Raw genomic sequence first — 8396 nt, 5'->3', positions numbered from 1 at the left:
AAGTATGAAAAATCTAAGGGGAATTTTTTGAAAAATTATTTTTGAAAATGAAAGAGAACGAGGCAGCGGCTAACCACATAATAATTGTAGGGAAGTAGTGAGATAGGGCTACTAGCCACCCTAGGAAATATATGCCGGGGGAAAAAGGGTCCCGATCGAGGAAGAACATGTGACTGGGATCCTAAATTGCTTGCCTTTGAAGCCGAAATTGAACCAAATTTGGGCTGGACCCAACACATTATTAGGAGTAAATAAATACAAAAGCAACAAGGTTCTGGTCTAGTATTATTAGGGGTAACGCCAGTCCAATGACAAAATTAGGAAGGCTGGGCTTTTTTAAGGCTTTTGGTTGTAGAAATGGTCTCAATTATTGTTGGGTTATTAAAAGTGAGTCTATCGGATACTTCCTTTTTTCTTTGTCAGAACATAGGCCCATTAATTTCTCCCTACATAAAGTTCGAAAAGGTGTTTTTGAACTTTAAACAGTAAAGATTGAATGACGGCCGAAGCTTTAAAAGCAATAAAGTCTAGTAGCCTTGAACTTCATCTACTAGCCCAATAAAGTCTTGGACACTAGTGTAGTGTAGACGTGTAGTGTAGTTCTTTTCTTTTAAACACATAACATAATATTCTTAGGAGAGTAATGTGGGCGGAATGTTTCGGTAGTGTTTTTTTTTAAACTTTGGTTGTTCCTAGTTAGCTTGCGCGCACCTCGAACTAATTCCGACAGCCTCTCCTACAGCTATTTCATACACTTATGTGTGGGAGGTGAGATGAATAATGAATAGCAACAAAGTTAAAGGAAAACTATTATTGTGCATGTCGCAATAAGACCAACCATGTTATATGGCTCGGAATGTTGAGCTACTACTATGAAATAACACATGAGTAAAATGAGCGTAACCACAATGACAATGTTGATGTAGATGTGTGATAAGATGTTACAATATAGGATTAAAAAACGTAAATCTTAATGGTATGGATAGAACTCACACAAATTTAAGATGAGTAAAAATAGATTAAGGTGATTTAGACACGTCTACGGTAAAGCAACTAATACGGTGTAGCCAGGAGAAGTGAAATGGTAACGGAACGGGTAAGTCAAATTTGACTTTAGAAGCAATAATTTGACCTAACGATGGAGACAACAAATTCATAAAAAAATCTTGTCACAATTGATTTGGGCTTAGCCCGAGGAGTTAGGATGGGCTTTTCTCATCAAAAAATGCGGACCAAAGTTGTTTCAGCAAAACACGCCCAGTGGGACTCGAACCCACAATCGCCTGATTAGAAGTCAGACGCCTTATCCATTAGGCCATGGGCGCCTCTTGCTGTTGAAACACCAGATTTTAATGTATAGTAAAACCAAGTTTGTTTTGGGCTTACTTTTTTGTGTATTTATTAGTATGTTGCTACTGTATTTTTTTTTATCAAATTATCTAATCTTTAGAAAAAAAAGAAGGCAATAAATTACGGTTTTTGTTCAACAATTTGACTTTTTATTCGTCTTATCCTGTCTTTTTTTTTTTCCTTCGGTCTATCTTTTTACTCTTTTTGATTCCTCCCGCCGAAATGAATGATTAAACCAAAAATTTCAACAAAATCTTAGGATTGAGTTTATGTGGTGCAATGCAACAGATCCTTCAAACTATAATATTTTATTACTTTTGATTTATTTCTAGTTGTGTAATGGAAAACTTATTAATGAAATTTTAGGAATTTAAAATTATATATAATATATTTTTTATTTACTTTTATATTCAATGTATCCCCCAACGTATGTATCATTTTTTTAAAAAAAAAATTATGTATCCGTATCCGTATTCCGTACCCATATCCGTGCTTCTTAGGTTGCCAGCCCAAGAAAGATTAATGATTAACGCTGTTAGGTTTATTAGAGGCATGACCAACAGCCCTAATTGTGAAAGATACAACTGTGCACAGGAGAATACTCTACAAATTTTGACAGATAGCCCTCATGCTTGGAAGTTTGGGAGAAATATATTCCTATTTCTAACCTTGGGATCTTGGCTTGTTAAGAATGTAAGGGTTCATGGATGGCAATGAATTCTTTTCTCATCGTTGGCTTGGTTTCTATGGAAGGAGTGGACCAACTTGGTGTTCAATGGCAATGCTACCGGTGGCAATGTCATAGAAACTTTTTTTTTTGATAGGCCATAGAAACATTGTTTCATTTGCCGCGGAGATGAAGCAAGCTTTTCTTGCAGGTAAGGTGTCTCTGAGAAACAAGGATGTAAATCCATTTCATTGGTGTAGAATAAAACTTAATATTGGTGGGTGTGCGAAAGGAAACCCTCAGCTTGCGGGGTTTGGAGGAATTTTTAGAACTGACCATGGGAAGTGGATAATGCAGCTTCATGGGGAGAATGGCTTGGGCAACATCTTTGGAGGCTGAGGTCAGGGAATTATGAAGGGGCAGGAGGAGCTAAGCAGACATCATGAGTACAAGTCATCATAGAATCCGATTCTTCCGTTGCAATTAATTTGATCAAGCAGGGGTGTATGCGAGAGCACACCCACAGAGCTCTTTTGAAGGATATTTGCTTCTTAATGCGAAGGCATTAGCGCTATAATTCACAGCTACAGAGAGAGGGAATCGCTGCACTGACCGGCGGCAAACAAAGGAGCCTAGACTAAGACGAAGTGAGATCTATTTGGAGGCTACTCCTCGGGAGTTGCAGGTGCTGGTGATGGAGGATGCCCAGAGGGTGGCTACTGAGAGAATGACTCAATCTAGGTCTCCTTTTGTTTTGCTAGTTTATTTCCAGTCAACTGAGAGAGAGCAGCATAAATTGGGCTCGCACTACAACATTCAAACACTTTCGCAAAATTAACTTCTGCCAAACCATTTTTCCTTGCTCGGAAGAAATAGCAGCGTCTTTTAGAGATTGCGTAAAACTGGAGATGCAATTTTTAGATCATTACTGAGACTAAAAATTAGCTTTTGAGAAGATTTATATAAGTGAGTTTAAGGTAGATTGGCATAAAGAAGTGAAAATGAACAAGCTAACTAGAAATTTCCCAAGACTCTTGAATGTCTCGATTCATGTAAAAACTGATTTAGATTGCATAAAATCAGCTAAGAACTCTGATTGCAGATCTCAAATGATTTGATAAATTCTTCACCAGTGTTGCTAAGTTTTCTTGGTTGCCTTTATTTGGGGACCATGATGTCCCGATTGGACTAGGCCTATGTTATGGCATTATGGACATTTTTGGGACAGTTTTAAGTCTTTCTTCTGTTTATACATGTTTTGCTCAAGGATTCGTCTTTCGCTGTAATTCCCAACAGTTTCAAGTGTACAAGGGGGTAGTTTTCGTTTGTAGCTTATAAAGATGGATTAAGCGAATCTGGAATTAACTGATACATCTAACTATGTATTTTGCGCTAATTGTAGGAATTTCATAAGAAACCCTAAACCCAAGAACTCATGTCAAACCATTGAAGAAAATAATTATACCATATGCGTACCTGTCGCCATGGAGGATGAAAACCTTAATGTGTGGTTATTGGTCTTCCGCCTCCAAAACCCTTCTCTTGATCTTGACCTTAGTCTCACACACGATAGGATGGTATGAGAAAAGTGGCTAGGGCTGGAGTGGGGACCTTGACCACCTATTTATAAGCCCTGGTTCCATCATAGCCCATCATAATAGATGGAACCATATTAGGCCCTTTAATTAGTCTCTACATATAAAATAAGCCCGCACCACTTAACGCACGTGATATGACCCAAATACGTGCTAATAGAGACGTGTCCATTACCCGGGTCACAGTAATTGAACAATCACAACCTTATGGGTAATACCGACATCACTCAAGCCTTATTCGACAACATACAATGTTTAATTTTATAATCTATGTAGGCCCACCAATAGAAAATTGCTAACAATCTCCCACTTGGGCCACATAGGTCATCCTGATATTAGACATTGTAAACTTTAGGAGCTCAAACTTTTGTTGTTGAAATTTATGAGTGTCATCTCAAAACAATCTGGTCCATTGAAAACATAAATATAGGATCATGGCAGCCTTTGGCATATTTATCATGACAGGACCCATCCATGGTAAAAAATAATTATGTATTCAACGACATAGATCAAGTACGAATATGTAGTATGAAAAACGCATGCAATGTGATCCTTTATCATGCTTGTTTCCAACTAGTCCAACTTTATAACTCAATAGAGTTCCTGTATCATGCATATTTTCAAAGTTTCATGTATAACCACAATTTGAAAAATACGCAACTTTATTTCAGAATCATCAATAAACCGAAAGTGATCACCACAAATGTCAAATAATCCATAATATGAGTAGCACAACTTCCACTAACAAAATACTTCATTAGAACTAACCACACCTGCACGAGTAACATGCTCCTTAAACACTTTAGGTGGTAAGCCCTTAGTAAGTGGATCCGTAATCATGAGTTCTATGCTAATGTACTCAATTGACATAAGATGATTCTGAACTCTTTCTTTAACGACAAGAAACTTGATGTCAATATGCTTTGATTTTGACGAACTCTTGTCATTCTTAGAATACAGTTCAACAGCTTTATTATCACAATAAATCCTTAATGGCTTCTCGATGTCACTCACTATATGAAGCCAGGTGATAAGATTCTGCAACCATATTGCTTACTTTGCTTTATAGTAAGCAATAACAAACTCGGAGTCCGAATATCCAACCATGTTCAAAAATTAGATTCTCTGATATGTGAGCATGTCATTTGCAAATATCTACCAAGCATTCCAGCTGCACACGCTATATCTGAATGCGTACAAACTAGAGCATACACATGACTCCCTACTACTAATGCATAAGGGATGTCTTCCATTTGTTTTCTTTTCAAATCATTCTTTGGGCATTGGAGCAAACTCATTGTGCACAACTTTGCATACCAAATCTACAGAGCACCTTATCGATATACGGCTTTCGTGATAAGCCAATATCGCTGCTTGCTAGTAAGATATTGACACATACAATACTAGAAAAATAAATTTGCTCCCATTGATCTTATGATAGACACATTGATCCATTGTATTTTCCTTAAAACCAAAAGAGGAAATTACTTGATCAAACTTCCTATACCATTGACGGGATGCTTGCTTTAAACAATAAATGGATTTCTTTAGTTTGCAAACCATGTGTTCTGATTCTTTTGTCTCAAAACCTTTTGGTTGCACCATATATATGGTTTCTTCAATGTCACCATTAAGAAACGCAGTCTTTATATCCATTTGGTGAAGCTCCGAATCATAATGAGCTATAAGTGCCATAATAATCCTGAGAGAGTCTTTCGATGATACCGGAGAGAAAGTCTCTTTATAGTCAATGCCTTCCTTTTGAGTAAAGCCTTTAGCAACAAGATGTGTCTTATATCTTTCGATATTGCCCTTTGAATCCCGCTTGGTTTTAAATATCCGTTTACAACCAACGGGTTTGACACCTTTAGGCAATTCGACAAGATCCCAAACGTCATTGTCACTCATAGACTTTAACTCATCCAATACGTCATTCATCCATTTTAGGGAGTTAACACTTTGTTTGGTTTGACTAAAAGATATGGGGTCATCCTCCAATCCTATATCAAACTGTTTCGGCTCCGAAGTGACTCAAGGACTGAGCAGGCGTGCCAAGACTTGTCGCGTCCAACGTAAAGGACTGAGTGCCCCTTTTCTGACTTCGAATCTGTGAGGGCGATAGTGCTGCAACCTAAGGGCTGGATTGCAGGGAAGGTCCGTGGTTTTGCCTCTGCGAGCGAGGACTTGATAATTTCCTAACCGTGTAGGAGAAGAAGTAACAACGTAAGAATAACTTTATTATGTCGTAATAATAAAGTTGGGGATACAAGGGAGATATGAATAACTTTGTTATGTCGTAATAACAAAATTGGGAGTACAAGAGAGATAGAAATGAGGGAGAAATGAGATAGTTGCTTCGCTGGGAAGGCTTTGGTTTTAAGCGTTGAGCTTGATTGGTGTGGGAACCCTTTTTTCTTCTTGACTTCTAGTATTTATAGGCCACGGCTTTGCATGCAAGAGGAATTCCAGCTTTCTTCTCGTGATGACAAGTGTCCCATATAACTCCTCCACTTGTACATTTCATAGGATAATATGCAGTTGCTGGAAGTTAATAAAATTACCCACATGCCTTTTTCCCCATCATGGGAAGTTACTGGAGATAATGGGGTACTCCATTTCCCCATTTCGTAGGCACTAGAGAATAATGGGTCAGTTAACCACATGGCTTTGGAACAATTATTCCATGCACCACGGCCCGCAGTCTTCTTTGTTCCCAACGGTTGGAGTCAATCCACAACCGTTTATCCACAAATCATGGGCCAAGTCTCACAAAATAAAACATGGGCCAAGCTTCAAGACTAAAAATTAATTGGGCCTTACTCCAAATCACCAAATTAATGCGACCCATTAATTTTTAGCCCGAGAAAGCAATAGACATCGGCCCAATTTAATCAATAATTAATTAAATGACCCCTCAGCGCTAGTTCACGAATTGGTGCCAAAAACGGGTGTAAACACAAACTCATGCTCTTGGAGATAAACGATATAATCACTTGAAATCGCTAATCTCCTAGCCCTATTGGATCTCCTTGGCTCTTCCAATTGAGTTTGTTGGGGTTCTTCCGTATTAGTAGGAGATAACTCAGGAATAGTCTGGTGGTTTGCATCCGCATCCTCTACTAAGACAGGTGTGACCACATCATCAGTCTCAACATGAATCATTGGAAACTCAATATGTTCTTACTCAAATTCAAAATTCCTGAGTTGTTGTGCACTCCCACTACTTTCAACATCCTTAATAAATTTAGCATTATCCGTCTCAATTATAGTATTTGTGGAAGGGCAATAAAACTTAAAACCCCTCGACCTTTCTAAATATCCAATAAAATAACAGCTAACAGTTCTTGAGTCCAATTTTTTTTTGTTAGGCCTTATAGGCCTAGCCTCAGTTGGACAACCCCAGACATGGAAATGCCAGACTAGGTTTCTTTCCAATCCATAACTCGTACGGGGTTTTAGCTACTGCTTTACTGGTACTCGATTAAGGATATAAACTGCAGTCTTTAAGGCTTCTCCCACAGGGAATCTGGTAAAGAAGAATTAGATATCATACTTCTAACCATATCCTTAAGACCATTTTGACGTGGTGTCCCTGGCATGGTGTATTGAGGTACGATGCCACATTCTTCCAAGTATCTCACAAAAGGGCCTGGACGTTGTTCGCCTGATCCGTCATATCTACTGTAGTATTCACCACCACGATTAGATCTAACAGTCTTAATTTTCTTATTAAGTTGATTTTCAACTTCTACTTTATAGGCCTTAAATACGTCCATTGCTTGTGATTTTTCATGTATCAAATACAGATACCCAAAACGAGAATAGTTTCCTATAAATGTGATAAAATACCATTAACCATTCCAAGAAGTCGTAGGGAATGGACCACAAGCATCGGTATGTATCACTTCCAAAACGTCTAAACTCCTTTTGGCACCAAATTTCCTTATGTTTGTTTGCTTCCCCTTTATACATTCAACACCGATTTTGAAATCTGAAAAATCAAGAGGATCAAGAATTCCACTTGACACAAGCCTTTCAATTCTCTCTTTCGAGATATGTCCTAAACGCTTGTGCCACAATACAGAGGAGTTCTCATTAATTAATTTTCGCTTCGTACCATATTTGTCAACATGCAAAGTTTCATTAAACTTTAAGTGAGAGGCATCCAAGTCTAACTTGTATAAACTATCAACTAGATATCCAGTACCAATAATATTTGAATTTTGGAAAAGATTGAAACCTCCGTTTCCAAATGAACAAGTATAACCGGATTTGTCCAAACAGAAAACATAAATCAAATTCCGTCTAAATGACGGTACATAAACAGTCTCATCCAAATCCAAATAAAGACCGGATTCTAATTTAAGTCTATAGACTCCAATTGCCTCAACACAAACTTTATTGTTGTCTCCCATATAAATGAACCTTTCGGCATCACTGGGGATTCGACTCTTTATACAACCTTGCATAGACACACTAATGTGGATAGTTGCACCCGTATCTATCCACCAAGTGTTGGGTGATACTTCAGCTAAATTAAATTCACAGCAAACAAAACTGAATTGATTATCTTCCTTTGCGAGCCACTTGTGATATTTGGGACAATCCTTCTTCACATGACCAACAGTCCTTTTGCAAAAGAAACAGGGAACACATTTATCCTGTTTCTGTTGCACAGTTGTCTGTGAAGTCCCAGCATCTGCAGTTCCCTTAACCTTAGGGTTTAATTTTCTTTTCTTAGTGTCCAAATAGCCATGAGAATGAATTGTAACATGCTCTTTCCA

General features: G+C 38.0%; 1 non-coding gene across 1 annotated transcript; it reads right to left on the bottom strand.

Annotated features, from left to right (window-relative positions):
* Positions 1 to 1252: 1252 nt before the first annotated feature.
* Positions 1253 to 1325, bottom strand: TRNAR-UCU (transfer RNA arginine (anticodon UCU)). Its single transcript has one exon. It is a non-coding gene; the product is annotated as a tRNA-Arg (tRNA).
* Positions 1326 to 8396: the final 7071 nt, after the last annotated feature.

This window comes from Rhododendron vialii, chromosome 6a, assembly GCF_030253575.1.
Source record: "Rhododendron vialii isolate Sample 1 chromosome 6a, ASM3025357v1".
NCBI lineage: Eukaryota > Viridiplantae > Streptophyta > Magnoliopsida > Ericales > Ericaceae > Rhododendron > Rhododendron vialii.
This window is presented reverse-complemented; position numbering and strand designations above follow the sequence as displayed.